Source organism: Silurus meridionalis, chromosome 2, assembly GCF_014805685.1.
Source record: "Silurus meridionalis isolate SWU-2019-XX chromosome 2, ASM1480568v1, whole genome shotgun sequence".
Taxonomy (NCBI): domain Eukaryota; kingdom Metazoa; phylum Chordata; class Actinopteri; order Siluriformes; family Siluridae; genus Silurus; species Silurus meridionalis.
The window spans coordinates 5596391-5616918 of NC_060885.1; positions in this window are offsets into that span (position 1 = coordinate 5596391).

Here is a 20528-nt window from a genome sequence, read left to right on the forward strand (position 1 = left end):
TGAAATGGTTTAACAATTAGCCTATGGAAATGCAATCAGTATACAGTAACACACATTAGCATTGACTTCTGACCCCTGAGTCAGCACCCAGCACCCTGTTAACATCTCCAGGTACTCATCAAGTCATGTTTTTTCAGCTGGTTAACTTCTGATGAACGGGAAAACTAAAAGACTTTTTAAAGACAGCATGATGAAGAATGCAGTGAAGTATATAGCCTCGAGCTGGAAATGATGAATAGCGAGTTGTTGAGTATGCAATATTACAGAAGGAAAAGTTATTGTGATGGCACATTTTCTATCCAAGAGAATGCTATTTTATTCCAGATTATTCCAGATTATTTTCTAAAACACAATAAAAGGTGAAAAGTTAAAATAAATAAAGCAGAACAGAAATAATAACATATAAAAACAGACAGCATAATAACATGCAATTTACAACATATTTGACACAAAATACTGTAGCAATGAAGAAATATTGCAATAAAAATTTTTTTTTTTTTTTTATGTGCCAAATTGAACATGCGGATGGTCCACTTTGGCGACCCCTAATCGGAGAAGCCGAAAGAAAGTTTAATTAGAGCTACTGTAGCCTTTGTATTCTCAGATGACAGAAATAAAAACTGATGTAGGCTTCTGCTGTTGCTGGCCATCCACCTGAAAATTCAGCATATTGTAAGAAATTTTTCTGCACACCACAATTGTAATGTGTGGTTATTTGGGTTAGTTTTATGAACAGTCTAGTTCCTTTAATCTCTCATCAGTCTACCTACAGGTTCTAACTTCAGACTTTTCTCTTCTTTTCATTGTGCATTTCCTGAGATCAGAGGTCAGCAGATTCTGAAAACACAAACCACAAAGTCATTGAGATCACTCAAATTCTTCCTCATTCTTATATCTCAGGAACTAAAGGTGTAATACTATGCACTGTTTTTCTGCCACATGATTTGCTGAAAGAAGTGAAAGCTGATCTTAAATGCGGTAGGTTTGTATCATCATGTTGTAAGATGATGGTCTCCATTTTTTATTTTATTTTTATTTTTTGTGTGGGGGTGTGAATTACTTTTTCTATAGAGCTTGGATTTCTTAGGTGCATCATTTTTAAATAAATTATACAGTAGATAGTCAATTAGTGTGCCACCCAATGTATGAGGTACTATAGATTATACTTGAGCCAGATGCTAATCTTTTCATTGGTGTCATTTTGGTGCAAATTTGACTGAATGTCAGTAAATTAAAATAACTTCTTCCCTAAAACTGCCTGCATCCCAACATCATTGGAAGAAAGCCATTTTATATCAAACACATCTTTAGGTTTCTAGAAGGAGAATACACAAAACAGAGAGATTTGAATCCTCAGAAGCCTAGGGGCAAGATTTGTTTATTTTGCTCTTCATAATGACTGTACTGTAAACGCTATCTTGTGTTCCATCTATGAAATGGCAGAAATCAGAGACTTGCGCTTATCAAATGGGCTTGGCAGTCAAAAGTCTTGAAGCGAATACATCTGGAAAGGTAAAGAGAGTTCAGCAGTTCACAGTTTTCTAATCTCTTTCGGCTGATGGTGTTTTCCATACATCAAGATGGTGGAGTCGAGAGAATTGTAGACCATACAAGACTTTGGCATTGCAATGCTTTGTGTAGGTTTACTTAACCAACCCAAGACCAAGAGGTCCCTCCATAGGTCCCATGTGGGATAGTTAATCAGGATTTGAGTTTTGTTTGGCCCCATAATGTGTGCCCCATCAGTGCCCTGCATTTCACACCAGCAATTTTTTCAAAATATAAATTCTCATTTTCTTTTAAACCCTAATATTACCTTTATTTAACACTGTATGCCCTTCTGATCCTAGCAATCTCTTTATATTTCACAGCAACAGATATAAAATGCAGTTTTACACAAATAGTCCAGGACACTTAGCCATGGAGATACAAATTTCCATTCACGACAAACATCAAACGAAAGGAAAACAGTGATCATAGTGACTTGGGCATGTTTGCTGATAACAGAAAGGGCTGGTATGAGTATTTCACCAATTGCTGAACACTTGGGATTTTCACCCACAACACAGTCCAGAGTTTCAACAGAGTGCTGTGAAAACATCCAGTGAGCTGGAAACAAATACACGCCTTGTTGATATGGTAACGGTTCACTGAAATTTTGCAATTGAAGATTGGAAGATTGGACAAAAATGGAGATGTTTTTCTCATCTTTGACAGTCCACTTCAGTCGTTCTGTGCCCACTGTAGTGTTTGCATTGGAGGTAACACCTTTTGTGTTCTTCTGCTGTTGTAATGCATTCACCTGAAGGTCTAACATGTTATCACAAGATCTTCACAAGATCTTCTGCTCACAACGGTTGTTGTATAGAGTATAGAGACAGATTAAGAATATGTGCACTGCAAACATGAGCATTTTTGATCATTGTTTCTGTCCAGTATGCTTGTTTCATTGCATTTAATCACAGCTGCCGTATTTTTGTCAGCAGTTAAATGATAAAATTAGAGCCTGAAAGCTATCGATTCTGGTTCCCAACAACACAACAAGATAAAATTTGCCTTCCTTGTGTATTCGACTTTGTAAACATTTTAATTGGCAGGCTCAAGTTTTCCTTTTGTTTTGCCTCTACCTTGCTCCATAACATAACCGTGACATCGCACTAAAGGCGTCTCTATGCAAAATGCTAAGTACATTTACATTTACATTTGCGGCATTTAGCAGACGCCCTTATCCAGAGCGACGTACAAAAGTGCTTTAAATCTCTAGTAATGAGTAATAAGTAATCTAGTAATAAGTACTGCTGGAAGAGGAAGGGCTTTAGACATTGTTTGAAGACTGATAGAGCTGTTTGGGCATCAAGCGGAAGGTCTTTCCACCAGAACATAAAAGGGTCTCAAAGTATAGTATGTTTTCAATGTGCCATAAGAGGTGGTGGGTCCATGTGAGCAGTAGTAAAGGATCAGAGGGAGTGTGGGTGAGGTAAAAATTGTTCAGGTTCAGAGGAAGTTGTAGCTCAATGGTCAAGGTTAATTATAAAGCAGACGTTCAAGCCTCAGCACCTGAAAACTGCGCCTTAAGGCCCAAGTCATCATCTCTACCCCATGAGCAATGTACCACTGTTGACCCTGTGCACTGACAGCAACTTCCTTACAATATTAGAAGAATTCAAGGTGATCCATTAAATATGTGACAAACAAAGGCTGCTTTTTGTATGAAGGAGTTTTTATATGCATTAAAAACATACGTAGCTGCATAAATGAATGCACCATAATATGTTCATTAATGCTCATTATATAGACAGATTTTATGGAAAAAAAAACGCAAACGAGGGTTTTTTCTTTTTTTTTTCATGAAAAAGAATACTAAATTTTTTTTTTTTTCAGTTTTAAAGTATTGGGGACATGGTTAAGCTCATGACCATGAATCATCAGAGCAAAGTTCTAAACATGAGTAAGCAACACAGATGTCTGCTAAATGCTCTTTTTTTCTTTTTCACACACATGCTTTTTTCTTTCTCTCTTTTTTTGCCAGAGAGTCCAGGAACTGGTTTACTCAGAGCTGCCCATATTATGCGTCGAACTACAGTCATCATTTCCTGTTAGTGTTGTCCACAGATGCCTCTCAGGACACAAGTCTAAACTGTTTAATTCCTTCAGGCAGAAGATAAATATCTACCTGGAGCCTTGAGAATTACGTTTGCTGCCTGTTTAAAAGGATAAAAAATATATGTAAAATATATGAAAAACATAAGGAGAATGTTCTGGAATTTCTGTTTCATTTCTCAAATCTGGTGATATGTGACTCCGGGGCTGGACCTTTTGACATCTGGTGAAATGAAACAGAAAAAAATCCTGGAATCTTGAGTTATTCCACATGAACACACATACATACTGTATATACAAACACAAACACACACACACTCATGAATTCACACATTCTTCATCCATAAACACTACATCCCATACTGTAAACAGTCACATGTAATGTCTCATTTATTTAGGTCTTCTGATCCTGTTCTCTCAAACTGCGACACTTTCAGTTAAAAGTCCACCAAATCACGGTTTATTGTCCATTTAGATAATCTAGCTACCACTTTAGGTGAGTGGGAATATTATTCCGAAATCAGAGGGATGTGTGGTTTTGGAAACAAATCCACCCTTGCCAACTTGCATAATCCATTTTTGGAGATTTAGACTTATTTTAGACCTTGTGACAAATGGTCTATTTTTTTTATTACTGTAGTTTAATAGATTACCCTCAATTACCTCTTGATAATGGTAATTTACGCTGCCTTTGGAGCACACCTACAAAAAGTTGACACTCTTCCTCAAAATTGAAATGTAATGGAAATCACATAACCTTCTAGTGATGTCCTAATGGTACACAATGGCTAACAAACACATCATCAACAAATAAATGAAGACCAGATTTACAAAATACTAAACATTTATTAAATAAATAAAATAAAATAAATAAAAGATATTTATCATATATTTAATGTAGCACATTTAATCAATAGTAGAGACTCTGAAGCACTCCAGAGCGAACCTGAAGCAGCAGACGCAAGCCTTTTTGAAAATTGAAAATGAAAATTGATTTGGTGGAAATTAATCACAGCCGACACCATTTCCTTTGCACAGATGAACAACAAAGAAACCAGAAAGAGCTTCAGGGACTCAAGAGACCATCTGTAATAAGTGCCTATTGAAGCCAGGTGTTTCTCCTGATGTTCTTTATTAAAAAGACACAATGTAGTTTCTATGTAACGTCAACATTGGGCAATACAATCCCTAAATCACACATTTCTGTTTAAAGCAAAAAGCTGAATCAGGCTATAAGTGCTGGGAAAAACATCTGAAAGAACCGAAAGAAAAACAGTTTTATTTCTATGGTATTGTCACTTGAGAAGATATAATGAAATGGTTGCTGAAATGTGAGGGGTGCACTTATTTTTTGTGAGATCCTGCAGCTGTTGATCATTCTTTATATATAAATAGAAATAAGCTCCTCGTTCCCTACCTACATCCATATTTTGTTTTAAATCTAGAGCTTAATAGTAAATGATTTAAACTATATCCTGATAGTTAGATTTACACTTATGGCATTTGGCTGATGCTCTTATTCAGCGATGCAGTTGAAGGATAAAAGCCTTTCTCATGATCCCAGCAGTGACAGCAAGGTGGTGCTGGGATTTAAACTCACAACCTTCCAAAGTCAATCACTAAATTGTGCTTTAAGATAATAAAACACAACTTGGATATATTTTAGAGGAGTCAATGTGCAGATTGTATATCAGTGCAGATTTGCTGTCCTCTTAAAATAACTCAACATACAGCCATTATTGTCTAAATAACTGGCAACAAAAGTGAGTACATCCTAAATGATTATACTGTTGCTATACGTCGTGTAAACGTGCAAAGCCACATGTTGTCTGATTGACAGAACCATACAAATTTGTGTATCTTGTATTAGAGCAGTTCATATTTAGTGCTTTGAGTACAATTCTCTCATACTGACTACTGGATGTTCAACATGCACCTCGTGGTAAAGACTCTCTGAGGATTTGAGAATTAGAATTGTTGCTCTTCACAAAGATGCCGAGGCTGTAAGAAGATCAAGATCACCCTGAAACTGAGTAACAGTACAGTGGTCAGGGTCATACAGAGGTTTTCCAAGACGGGTTCCACTTAGAACAGACCTCACAAGGGTCCATCAAAAAGTTGAGTCCTCGTGCTGTGTGTCAGGTCCAGAAACTGCTTTAAAAAAACAGATGTATGAGTGCTGCAGCATCTCTTTAGAGGTTGCAGAAGTGGAAGGTCCTCTTGTCAGTGCTCAGAACATACATCACACGCCGCAGCGAGTCAGTTTGCAGGTTGTCTTCCCATGAGGAAGCTTCTTCTGAAGCTGGCTCAAAAGAAAGCTTGCAAACAGTTTGCTGAAGATGACCTGTCCTAAAGCATGAATTACTGAAAATATGTCCTGTGGTCTGATGAGACTAAGATAAATTTGTTTAGCACAGATGGTGTCCAGCAGTGTTGTGCTTGTTACTAAAAAATAGTAACTAGTTACAGTTACTCGTTACTTCATTCAAAAAGTAACTCAATTACTTTGTTGATTACTTACACCAAAAAGTAATGCGTTACTGTTAAAAGTAACTTTTTAGTTACTTTTTTAAAGGACGTTCTTTAATGTTCCCATTAATGCCCTTTTATGCGTTATGGTCTACAAACACAAAACTGACTTAAACACAAAGTAATTTTTAAACACTATTTTATTAAAGTCAGACCAGCACAAACTGAATATATCACAAGGATTTCTGAAATAAATAACAAAACAAACTGAATAATATATTCACAATCAAAAACTAAAGTGGCTTCTGCATTATAAAAGCTGTTGTGTTGAGCTCTTAAACATGTTCCTTTCACAGCTGAAGTATGAAAACTATCAACAATGTAGAACAGAACACCGGGTTAGCTTCTAGCTTCTAGCTTCGTCGAGGCATGGAGTTCCTGGAGGTGCTGCTATCGCAGTAGATACGACCTTCGAACCAGAAAGACACAGCATTTACATTTGACTAAAAAGTTTTTGTATTTATGCTCAACTAAAGTGAAATAATGAGCATATTTCCACATTACTGCCGCACAGACCTGAATAAACGGAGACACGCCCACAGTGTGTCTTCTTCGTGTTTACAGTGGTTCATCCACCAATCCTACAATGCGACGCTGCTGTAAACAGGTTAGACTGCAGTCTACACTTCAGCCCAAATTAATTCATTTAAAAAAGTAACGGGTAACGCACCATACGGTAACGGTAACGGAGTTACTTTATTTTTAAAAGTAACGCGTTACAGTATTAGTTACTGTCAAAAGTAACTTTGTTACTAGTAACGTGTTACTGCCCAATACTGGTGTCCAGCATGTGTGGTGACACCCTGGTGAGGAAAACCAAGAAAATTGTGTCCTGAATACAGTCAAGCATGGTGGTGGTAGCATCATGGTCTGAGGCTGCATTAATTCCAACATGTACTGTGACATTTTGAAGCAGAACATGATGCCCTCCTGCAGAAACTGGACCGAACGACAGTTTTCCAACAGGAAAATGACCTCAAACAGACTGCCAAGAGGACAACTGCCTTGATGGGTGGCTTGAAGGAAGCTAAAGGTGAAGGTGGAGGCAATGGAGTGGCCAAGTGTTTCTCTTATATTTTTATAAATATTTATATTTTATTTGCAGGATTCCTGTACACAAGTTGTTGCTATAGAATTCATAAAATATTAGAAAGAGTGCACTGATATACTAAAAAAATATACAAAAAAATATACAAAATTATTATTATAAGTTTCAAAACTTAATCCTCCGGGGCATGGAATTCACCAGAGGTGCACAGGTTGTTGCTGGGACCCTTTTTCACTCCTCCATAATGACATCACGGAGCTGCTGGATATTAGACACATGGTGCTTCTCCACCTTCCGCCTGAGGATGCCCCACAGGTGCTCAATAGGGTTCAGGTCTGGAGTCATTGAGGTCCATTAAACACATTTATGTTGCTCCATGTGATATTACATTTTCTTACAGGGATGCTGCTCAATAGTTCTGCTGTATAGTCCAGTAAGACTAGCTATGGCAGCAAAACTAAAAGCGTCTCTTTTAGTTCCTACCAAGTGTTCACTTACACACACACACACACACACACACATACACACACACACCTGGACTTCGTGCAGAGATCTAAATCTTTCGTCACTGATTATTTTGGCAAACGTTCAACCAGACGGCATTGTGCCAAAGACCGGATGGTGAGCTGCATTTAAAATCATGTTCCTGGAAAAGCAATGCAGACTGCAAATCTGCACAGCATTGTCATGCTGGAACAGGTTCGGTCTTCTAGTTTACATGGAGGGAAAATTTTATGTAACCGCATCCAAATACACCCTATAAAATTGTGTGCCTCCAATTTTGTGGTAACAGTTTGTGGAGGAACCACATGCTTTTGCCCATATATTGTATGTTCATCCATTCATTTATCTTCAGTACAGCACTTTATCTTGGACACACACACAGGGGAAATTAAGAGGCATGTCACTGGCATGTTTATGGGAGGTGAGAGAGGAAACTGGAACACACACACACACACACACACACACACACACACACACACACACACACACACACACACACTACACAATAGACAGCAATAAAATATATATATACAGTGGAACCCACTTATCTCGCCCTCGGTTAACTCGACAACCCTATTAAGTCGACGTTTTTGAAGTGGAACCGCCAAATTCTCGCTTTGTCTAAGCATTTTTTTTATCGGTTATGTCGACTTTTTTATGTCGCCGAACCCTGATATCTCGAGCACAAGGGGAAAAAAATTTGCCATTTAAACGTCAGTTATCTCGATCGGCGCTGTGCAGCCGCAGAAGAACTCGCAAAAGTGGCGGAAAAATCAAGCGTTACAGATGCTACAGGTGTTGTGTTGTATACTGGTGAATCTCTGCTGTTAGTTAGTGCACATATGCCTTTTGTTGTTAAATGTTATGAGATGAACGGGAGGCGAAAGTAGAAGCGCGGCGCTGAACAGCACAAGGGAGAACGTGGGATGAGCAGCAAAAGCATAGAATGAACAACTGCAGGATCGGGGGAATCCGCGATGCGCTTTGGGAAGAAAAGCGCAGCCGTTGAGAGAGTACCGGTGGGAAGGCACGTCAAGTCAAGTCAAGTCAAGTCAAGTCAAGTCAAGTTTATTTGTATAGCGCTTTTCACAACAGACATTGTCTCAAAGCAGCTTTACACAAATCAACAGTGATGGTGAATGGTGTGAATTTGTCCCTGATGAGCAAGCCGTGGCGACTGTGGCAAGGAAAAACTCCCTTAGATGTTATGAGGAAGAAACCTTGAGAGGAACCAGACTCAAAAGGGGAACCCATCCTCATCTGGGTGACATCAAGAGTTTGATCATAAATCTTTCAACAATACAGAACACTGGAGAGTGAGAACTAACATGATTACTGGAGTATAAGATTATAAGTGATGTTCTTTCTGCAGTCTTATACAGTCTATATGGTTAGTAGCTCCGAGTTTTATGAGCTCAGCATTCGTGGTCACCACAGATCCAGCATCAGCTTCTCCATGCCAGAGCCTTTAAACACTCCAGGAGGTCCAATGTCAAAACTCCACACATGTAGCGGGATCCAAATGGCACTGGTACGTCTCTAGATGGTTCAGGATGTTTGCGAGTTCGGCATCTACTTCTTCAAAGGTCCGTAATCATCACGAGGTGGGAGGTGACTGGAGCTGGCCAAACCTCAGGGTGTCTCGGGATGGGGAGAGAAAGAGAAGCAGTGGAGAGGAATTAGCGTAGCTGCTGTTCATGATATTAACAGCACAAGTTGATAATGTGCATGTGATCAGATGTTCTGGAGCACAAGGTTATGATATGTGATGTATGTTATGTGTAGGCTTTGCTAAAAAGATATGTTTTTAATCTACACTTAAACTGGGAGAGTGTGTCTGAGCCCGAACACTGTCAGGAAGACTATTCCAGAGTTTAGGAGCTAAATGTGAAAATGCTCTACCACCTTTAGTGGACTTTGCTATTCTAGGAACTACTAGAAGCCCAGAGTTTTGAGATCTCAGGGAGCGTGGCGGATTGTAGCGTGTTAAAAGACTGGATAGATACATGGGAGCCAAACCATTTAGTGCTTTATAAGTGAGAAGTAATAGTTTGTAGTCTATTCGAAACTTAACAGGAAGCCAATGTAGGGACGATAAGATCGGGGTTATGTGATCATATTTTTTTGACCTTGTAAGAACTCTGGCTGCTGCATTCTGGACTAACTGAAGCTTGTTTATTAATGAAGCAGGACATCCACCTAGTAATGCATTACAGTAGTCTATTCTGGAGGTCATGAACGCATGGACGAGCTTCTCTGCATCGGATATAGACAACATGTTTCTTAACTTAGAAATATTTCTAAGATGAAAGAAGGCTGTTTTTGTAACTTGGTTGATATGATTTTTAAAAGACAGGTCGCTGTCTAAAATAACACCCAGGTCTTTTACCGTTGAACTAGTGGTTACAGAACATCCGTCTAAATGCAGGTTGAGATGCTGGAGCGTCTGTATACTAGTTTTGGGCCGATGAGCAAAATCTCAGTCTTATCAGAATTTAAAAGTAGAAAGTTATGGGTCATCCAATCTCTTATTTCCTTAACACACTCAGTTATTCGAGTTAATTGAGCTGTATCGCCTGGTTTAGATGAGATATATAGCTGAGTATCATCAGCATAACAATGGAAGCTAATTCCATGCCTTCTAATAATATTTCCTAACGGAAGCATGTATATTGTGAAGAGCAGGGGTCCTAGAACTGAACCTTGCGGCACGCCATAATTTACTTGCATTGGCCTGGATAGCTCTCCATTTAAATCTACGAAATGGTAACGATCGGACAGGTAGGATTTAAACCAGCTTAATGCCTGTCCCTGAATGCCGATGTAATTTTGTAAGCGATCTAGGAGGAGATCATGGTCTATAGTGTCGAATGCAGCACTAAGATCTAGTAAAACCAACAGCGAGATGAAGCCTTGGTCTGAAGCTAAAAACAGGTCATTAGTGATTTTAACTAGAGCAGTTTCTGTGCTATGATGGGGCCTAAAACCTGACTGAAATTCTTCAAAGATATTGTTTTCTTGCAGGTAGGAACATAACTGGGCAGCGACAATCTTTTCTAAAATCTTAGACATAAATGGCAGATTTGAAATTGGTCTATAATTCGATAGCGTGTTTGGATCCAGATTAGGTTTTTTAATGAGGGGCTTAATAACTGCTAACTTGAGGGATTTAGGGACATGTCCTAACGATAGTGAAGAGTTAATAATATTCAGAAGAGGTTCACCACTTGTATATAACACTTCCTTCAGTAATTTAGTAGGAATGGGATCTAACTGACATGTTGTTGATTTAGCTTTGGTAATAACATTATACAGCTCTTCCTGTCCTATACATGTAAAACAGTGGAGTTGTGGAGTTGAAGGTAACACTGTTTTAGGAGATGGTGTCAGAGGTTGAACTGCCACAATTGTTTTTCTAATGTTATCTATTTTTTCAGTGAAGAAATTTATAAAGTCCTCACTATTAAACTGTGATGGAACACAATTTTAAGAGCCCTGATTTGTAGTTAGTTTAGCTACTGTACTGAAAAGGAACCTGGGATTGTTTTTGTTGTTTTCTATGAGTTTGCTCAGGTGTTCAGCTCTAGCAGCTTTTAGCGCCCGTCTGTAGCTGAGCATACTGTCTTTATACGCGATTCTAAATACCTCCAATTTAGTTTTCCTCCATTTTCTCTCCAGATTACCGGCTGTTCTCTTGAGGGCATGCGTATGACTATTATACCAAGGTGCAGGTGCTTGGTCTCTAACCTTTTTTAACCGGATGGGAGCAACGGTGTCTAATGTGCTAGTGAGGATAAGATCTATGTTGTTAGTCATTTCATCAAGATTATTAGCAGTTATGGGTTTAGTGTGAAATTGAGATAAATCAGGCAGGTTATTTATGAATCTGTCCTTAGTGGTTGGAACAATAGTCCTACCAAGTCGATAACGTGGTGCAACACGGCTAATCTGCTCTACCGGTAGTGTGTACAGTATGAGGTAATGGTCTGTGATGTCATCACTCTGAGGTAAAATATCTATATCAGTGACATCTGCTCCGTGTGATATTATTAAGTCTAGCGTGTGGTTAAAGCGATGAGTTGGTCTGGTGACGTTTTGTTTAACCCCAAAAGAGTTTAATAAGTCAACAAATGATAATCCTAGAGCATCGTTTACATCATCTATATGAATATTAAAATCTCCTACAAGCAGCACTTTATCAAAATTGATCAAGAGGTCTGAAAGAAGACAAGCAAACTCTTGAAGAAAATCAGCGTAGGGCCCTGGGGGTCTGTACACGGTGACCAGAGCGAGTTTTCTATGTCTGTCTGAAAGTACAACTTGAAGAACAAGCACTTCAAATGATTTAAAGCTGAATCCTAATATCTGACTGACATTAAGAGAGGCAGTATAAATGGTTCCTACACCCCCACGACCAGTCTGACGGGCTCATGCTTATAAACATATCCTGACGGTGTCGACTGCTTAGACCCATATAATCACCTGGTTTAATCCAGGTCTCAGTAAAACAGAGTGCATCGAGATTATTCTCTGTGATCATCTCATTTACAATCAGTGCTTTGGGTGCAAGTGATCTAATGTTTAAAAGACCAAACTTTAGAACTTTTTGGTGTTTGTTTATCTGGCATTTTTCAGTTTTAACTGCAATGAGATTATTTCTGGATCTTGTGTATTTAATTCTTGGTTTTACTACACGAGGAATAGATACGGTTTCTATAAACTGGGCTGTGTGTGAACTTGTAACTATTTGGTCTGTAGTATGCGTGTTCTCATTGTCGAAGATTTCCTGATGTCTTACCAGTCAGATGGTGTGAAGTATCCTAGAGATGTTATCTGATAGCACTGCTGCTCCAACTCTGCTGGGGTGCAGGCCATCAGGGCGGAAGAACCTAGGACGCTCCCAGAAACAGTTCCAGTTATTAACAAAGAGAAGTTTATGTTCTCGACACCATGACTGTAACCATTCATTTAGAGCTAAAAGTCTACTAAACTTTTTAGCCCCTCGCTGGTAAGTGGGAAGAGGTTCTGACACTATGATCCTCGCTGTGGGTGATGTGCTGCGTACTGTCTCCACCAGGATCCTGAAATCCCTCTTTAAGATCTCCGTTTGCCTCAGCCTGTATGTACATTTTTATAGCATGCCTTCATCAAACAAATCGCGGCAACGCTGTTGTCTAAAAACCTCTAAAAACAAGTGCATGCACATTCTCATTTATTAACGCACATCATGTACATAAAGAAATTTCAAGCACGTTAATATATTGCCGCCATATTGATTTTCGTTTATCTCGATCATCGGTTATCTCGATGCTTTTTGGCGACCCCCTAGGACATCGACATAACCGGGTTCCACTGTATATATATAAAAAAATACCGTTTTCTCAAAATGCTGCTCTGCTCTTAAAGGAGCCACAACATATTTCACCCGTTACACCATGTAACAGACACTGTCTTTCATTAAAGCCTGTGTAAAGTTCATTAGTTTCAATGTGCGGCTTATAGACAGGTGCAGCTTATTTATGTTTAAAATAAAAAGCAGGGTCAGCCATGATACAGCACCCCTGGTGGTTAAGGGCCTCGTTCAAGGGCCCAAAAATCACAGCTTGAACCCGCAACCTTCCGATCAGTAACCCAGAGCCTTAACCATTTCTCTATCAATGCCACATGTTCTGTTCACCATTCTCTATCAAATTCTCTCTCTCTCTCTCTCTCTCTCTCTCTCTCTCTCTCTCTCTCTCTCTCTCTTGTTTAATTAATCTACCGGCATTACTTTATAACTATACAGTATGTTTTTATCACTTACTTTTTGATCTATTTTATCATTCATTCTACACCGCTAAGAAATTTGGAATGGAAATATTTGTCAGATGATAATGTACATGTGAACTGAAAGATCCATAATTATTATAAACAATGCACATGCACTGATTTATTATTCTTTTTTAGTTAATTAAGGTTAAATAGAAGCTGCTTCTGCTTCCCTTTTCCCCTGTTTACAGAGTCCAGGGTCCCACAGAGCAGCTATTTTATTAAAAAGGTCCTGAAATATCAGGAAAACTTTCCACACAAAGGAAACTCTCCTTGTTAGTGAAAGTAAATAACTGACATCAACAAATCCATCAGAGAAACATTGAAACCCTTGGGAAAGGTCACTGCTGCTACTTTAATAAAATAAAGATAAAATAATCTTTTTTTTTTTTTTTGGTTTTGTTATTTCTTTTATAGCCAAGAGGTTCTTGTTAAAATGACCACCCACTGCTGGAGCCACATGTGTGCCATGATGGACTGGAGGGAAAAAAGTACAGTGAATATTTCAGTCACATCCAAAACAAATGTTATTATTATTATTATTATTATTATTATTATTATTATTATTATTATAACAAATGTTATTATTATTATAACTTTTACACAAGATCAGACTGAGAAAACCATGAAACAGATGCAATTCACTTGAAACGATGTAGTCCGTGCAAAGCCGGGGTTTACGAACTTTTTCACAAACTTAGTTCAAACGGAAAATGTAATCCTATTGCATCCAAATACATTCTATACAATTGTGTATTGGGTTAAGGGGCAGCTCAGAGGTTAAGATGTTGGATATCTGATCAGATGGTCAGGAGCTCAAATCCCACCTTCTTTTAGCTGTCACTGCTGGGCCTCTGGGCAAGGCCCTGAACTACTCAGTTGTATTCATGAGATTATTGTAAGTTGATTTAGATAGGAAGGTTTGTAAAAGCCCCTTGTGCATCGTGTCGCTGCAGTATCCATGATTTCACCCATTTAGAGTGGTTTCTCCCTACTCTTCATTTTTTTCTTCATCCACATAAATTCAGTTCAATTCATGTTTATTTGTATAGCGCTTTTAACAATGAACGTTGTCTCAAAGCAGCTTTACACAGATAATGTGGTGATAAAAAATGAAGATGTTCTTTATAAGTGTAAGTTTGTCCCTGATGAGCGAGCCGGTGGCGACTGTGGCAAGGAAAAACTCCCCGAGATGGCATAAGGAAGAAACCTTGAGAGGAACCAGACTCAAGAGGGAACCCATCCTCATCTGGGTTGCGCCAAATGTCCATTTATTGCAGATATAACATTTTGCAGGGTACAGTGATGATGATCAGAAGCAAAATCTAGTTCTGAGTGAGTGTAGCAGACTGTTGACATTAAGTGTCATTTGCAACTCAGCAGATATGATTGAATCTGTTAATAATGATTTTTTTCCTGTTTAGATGCTGAATACAGACTGCTGCCACCTGCTGGTATAGGAGAGTTATGTTCTCTAATGCAAGCACAGAACGTACACACTAGTTGGCCGCTTTTTTCTTTTCTTTGGCGTCGGTTTGGTGTGTTTCCTACCTTAAGATGTGATACTCCTAATGTGTTGGATAAAGTGTATATCAACATTTTTAAAACAAAGGCCATTCAGCGTAAAACGTGCCAAATTAAATATGCGGATCACAAATCAGAATTTCAAACCGGATCGGTCGAGGCCCGGGTTACCAACGACCGCCACAGGTATCGTTAGCCAACAGGGTACCGGTGGAAATTGGGCTACTGTTGGCCGAAGGAGGAGAAGGAGAGGAGTAGACGTCTACAGGGATGGCAGGGAAAGGAGAAGTGTAGGACAGTGGAGGTTCGGGTTGGTACTTGGTAAATGTTGTACTATGGCTGGTAAAGGAAGAGAGGGAGCTGATATGATGGAGATGAGAAAGGTAGATATGTTGTGTGTTCAGGAGATCAAGTGGAAAGGGAGTAAGGCCAGGAACATTGGAGGTGTTTAAACTTTTCTATCATGGTGTGGATATAAAGAGAAATGGTGTAGGGGTGATTCTGAAGGAAGAGTACAGTAAGAGTGTAGTGGAGGTGAAGAGAGTTTCTGATAGGGTGATGAACGTGAAGCTGGAAGTTGAAGGGGCAATGATAAATGTCATCAGTGCTTATGCTCCACAAGTGGGTTGTGAAATGGAGGAGAAGGAATTAATGATTGGTGATTGGGGCAGACTTTAATGGGCATGTAGGTGAAGGAAACAGAGGTGATGAGGCGGTGATGGATAGGTATGGCCTTTATGGAGAGGAATGTGGAAGGGCAGATGGTGGTAGATTTTGCTAAAAGGATAGAAATAGTAGTGGTGAACACGTATTTTAAGAAGAAGGAGGAGCATAGGGTGACGTATAAGAGTGGAGGAAGGTGCACACAGGTGGACTATGTTCTATGTAGGAGATGCAACCTGAAGGAGATTGGAGACTGTAAGGTGTTAGCGGGGAACAGTGTAGCTAGACAGCATCGGATGTTGGTCTGTAGGATGATTTTGGAGGTGAAGAAGAAGAGGAGGAGAGTGAGGACTGAAAGAAGAATAAGATGGTGAAAACTGAAGGAGGAAGAGTGTTGTGTGATGTTCAGGGAAGAGGTCATACAGGGGCTCTGTGGTGGTGGAGAGGTGCTGGATGATTGGGAAACTACTGAAGGAGTGATAAGGGAGACAGTTAGAAAGGTACTTGGTGTGACATCTGGAGATAGAAAGGATGACAAAGAGAAGTGGTTGTGGAATGAGGAAGTACAGGAGAGCATAAGGGGAAAGAGGCTGGCAAAACAGAATTTGGATCACAGAGTGATGAGAAAAGTAGGCAGGATGTGGCAGCAGGTGAAGAAGGATGTAGTAAAAGACAAGGAAAAGGCATATGATGAGCTTTAGGAGAAGTTGGACACTAAGGGGGGAGAAAAGGATTTGTTGTGATTGGCCAGGCAGAGGGACCGAGCTGGAAAGGATGTGCTGCAAGTTAGAGTAATAAAGGATGGAGATGGAAATGTGTTGACTAGTGAGAAGAGTGTGTTGAGGAGATGGAGGGAATATTTTGAGCAGCTGATAAATGAGGAAAATGAGAGACAGAGAAGGTTGGATGTGTGGAGATGGTGAAGCAGGAAGTGGATAGGATTAGTAAGGAGGAAGTGAGAGCAATGATTAGGAGGATGAAGAGTGGAAAGTCTGTTAGACCAGACGACATACCTGTAGAAGCATGGAGATGTTTAGGAGAGATGCAGTGGAGTTTTTAACCAAATTGTTTAACAGGATTTTGGAAGGTAAAGAAGATGCCTGAGGAATGGAGAAGGAGTGTCCTGGTCTCGAGCTTTAAGAATAAAGGAGCTGTGCAGACCTGCAGTAACTACAGGGGAATAAAGTTGATTAGTCACACCATGAAGTTATGGGAAAGAGAAGTGGAAGCCAGGCTGAGAGAAGAGGTGACCATCTGTGAGCAACAGTATGATATCATGATGAGGAAGCGCACCACAGATATTGCACAATATTTGCTTGTTGAATGTTGATGGAGAAAGATAAGATAAGAAAAGATAAACCTTTATTCGTCCCACAGTGGGGAAATTTCTATGTTACAGCAGCAAGACAAAGAAATAAAAATAGATGCAAATAAATAAAAAAGAATATACAAAAAAATAAAAACAGAGAAATAAAAACAAATAATAATAATAATAATAATAATAATAATAATAATAATAACAAACAAAGAAATAAAAATAAATGCAAATATATGAAAAAGAGAATATACATATACTACAATAACAGTATATACACAGTACAATGTATAAATACAAATAGGGGGAGAAAAAAAGTACGCATTTCAGGTAATATTTCAAGGTGGTATTGCACGTAATTGCGGGTAATATTGCACATAATATTGTACATGATTCATGTAATATTGCACACAGATAATGTTATTGCACAGCTTAAAAAGTAATAACAGTGTTGTATTTTGGTGACTGGTTTTACTGGGAACAGCTTTGGTTGTAAAGTCTAATAGCAGCAGGGAGAAAAGACCTTCTGAAATGCTCCTTCAGACACTTAGGATGTATCAGTCTGTCACTAAAAGAGCTGCTCAGCGATGTAACGGTTACATACAGGGGGTGAGAGGCGTTCTGCAGCAATGATGATAGTTTTGTTACCATCCTTCTTTCTCCCACCTCCTGTACAGTGTCCAGGGGAATCCCCAGGACTGAGCTGGCCTTCCTGATCAGCTTGTCTAGTCTCTTCCTGTCTGCAGTAGAGATGCTGCTGCCCCAGCAGACCACTCCATAGAATATGGCTGAGGCAACCACAGAGTCCAAAAAGGTCTTAGTAGATCTCCTTGCACTCCAAAAGACGTTAGTCTCCTCAGCAGAAAGAGTCTGCTCTGCCCTTTCTTGTAGATTGCCTCAGTGTTGTTTGTCCAGTCCAGTTTGTTGTTTAGGTGAACACCCAGGTATTTGTAAGAGTCCACTCTCACAATGTCCCTTCACTGAATGTTCACTGGTGATAGAGTTTGTTTGTGCCTACGGAAATCCACCACCAGTTCTTTCGTTTTCCCCGCATTTATCTGGAGGCAGCTCCGTTGGCACCAGTCCACAAAGTTCTGTATAAGTCCTCTGTAATCTCTGTCATCATCATTCGTAATCAGACCGACGATGGCAGAGTCATCAGAGAACTTCTGTAGGTGACAGGTTGCTGAGCTGAACATGAAGTCTGCAGTGTAGATGGTGAAGAGAAATGGGGCTAGAACCGTTCCCTGCGGGGCTCCAGTGTTGCAGACAATCATATCAGACTCACAGTCACGAGTCCTCACATACTGTGGTCGGTCTGTGAGATAGTCCAGTGTCCAGGCAGACAGATGATGGTCCACTCCCATGTACACCATCTTATCCCTCAGGAGCGCAGGTTGGATGGTGTTAAAAGCACTAGAGAAGTAAAAAAACATGACTCTCACAGTGCTCCCAGCCTTTTCCAGGTGTGAAATAGCCCGATTTAGGAGGAAGATGACTGCGTCTTCCACTCCAATGCCAGGTTGGTAGGCAAACTGAAGTGGATCCATTGATGGGCTCACCAGAGGTCGGAGATGAGTGAGCACCAGCCTTTCCAATGTTTTCATCAGATGCGAGGTCAGCGCTACTGGTCGATAGTCTCCGAAGTCTTTTGGGCGCAGCGTCTTTGGAACAGGCACCACGCAGGATGTTTTCCATATCTGTGGCACCTTTCCCAGCTTCAGGCTCAGGTCAAACATGTACAGCAATATGCCGCACAGTTGGTCTGCACAGGTCTTAAGTAGCCTGGAGCTGATGCCGTCTGGGCCTGCAGCCTTCCTCGCTTTGATCTTCCTGAGCTCCATTCTCACCTGGGCTTCTGTAAGGGGCAGTGTGTATTGGATGGAGTGTTGGCTGGAGGGAATCGGCAGGGGGGGGAAGTTAGGTGTGTTGTGTATTGTCTGTGAGCTGATAGCAGTGCAGAGAGAGGTGGGGCTGGAGCTGCTTGCTGTGGAAGCAGAGAGAGGGGATTGCAGCAGGAGGGACTGGATGGGGGCAGGGGAGGGTAGCTGATCGAATCTGTTAAAGAATAGATTAAAATCATTCACCCACTTCTGGTCACCCACAGCCTGATAGCTGGGCTCCTTATGACCAGTGATGGTTTTGAGCCCCTTCCACACACCGCTGACATTGTTCTGCTGCAGCTGATCCTCCATCTTTCTCTTGTAGCATGCTTTTCCTTTCCTGATCTTCTTTCTCAGTTCTCTCTGGACAGTTTTCAGCTCTTCCTTGTTTGCTGATTTAAACACCCTCTTCTTCTCTTTAAGGAGAGTCTTTATATCATGGTTGATCTACGGTTTGTTGTTGGGAAAACACCATACAGTCCTGGTGGGTACAGTATTCTCCACACAGAAGTTAATGTAGTCCGTAATACAGTCTGTTAGACTGTCAATATCCTCTCCATGTGGACTGCACAATTCCTCCCACATAGTTGTTTCAAAACAGTCTTTCAGAGCCTCACTGGTCTCATCAGACCATGTTGTCACTGTGCGGGAGGTAGCTGGTTGCCTGCATACAAGGGGTTTGTACACAGGTAGGAGATGAACCAGGTTGTGATCCGATCTTCCCAAGGGGGAGGGCTGCTGATGTATAAGCCTCCTTTGAGTTGGCATAGAATAAATCCAGTGTTTTATTGTCTCTGGTGTGGCATGAAACATACTGAGTGAATGTGGGCAGAGTGGAGGATGGAGGGGCATGATTAAAATCTCCAGAGATAATGAGAAGTGCATTTGGGCTCTGTGTTAACAGTCTGTTAACAACAGAATGCAAGACATCGCATGCCGATTCACCGTCAGCAGAGGCGGGAATATACGCAGCTATCGCGATAACATGCGAGAATTCCCTCGGCAGATAGTACGGCCTCATGCTAGTGGCTAACAGCTCAATGTCCTTACAGCAGATCTGCTCTTTAATAGTGATGTGTCCAGTTTTACACCATCTATCATTTACAAACACTGCCAGTCCTCCTCCCTTTCTCTTACCGCTCTCCATCGTTCTGTAAGCGCGCAGTAAATCAAATCCATCCAGAGCCACGGTCATATCCGGTGTTAGCTTGGTTAGCCATGACTCTGTGAACAGCATGATGCTACACTCCCGGAATGTATAGAGAAGGTAAGAAGGAGTTGCATTGTGCGTTTGTAGATTTGGAGAAAGCGTACGACAGGGTGGAGAGAGGAGTTGTGGTATTGCATGAGGAAGTCAGATGTGTCAGAGAAGTATGTGAAGGTGGTGCAGGACATGTATGAGGACAGTGTGACAGCAGTGAAGTGTTCAGTAGGAACGACAGACTGGTTCAAGGTGGAAGTTGGACTGCATCAAGGATTGGCTCTGAGCCCTTTCCTGTTTTAAGTGGTGAAGGACGAGGTCAGACAGGAGTCTCTATGGACTATGATGTTTGCAGATGATATTGTGATTTGTGGTGAGAGTAGGGAGCAGGTTAAGAAGAGCCTGGAGAGGGGGAGATACACACTGGAGAGAAGTGGAATGAAAGTCAGTAGG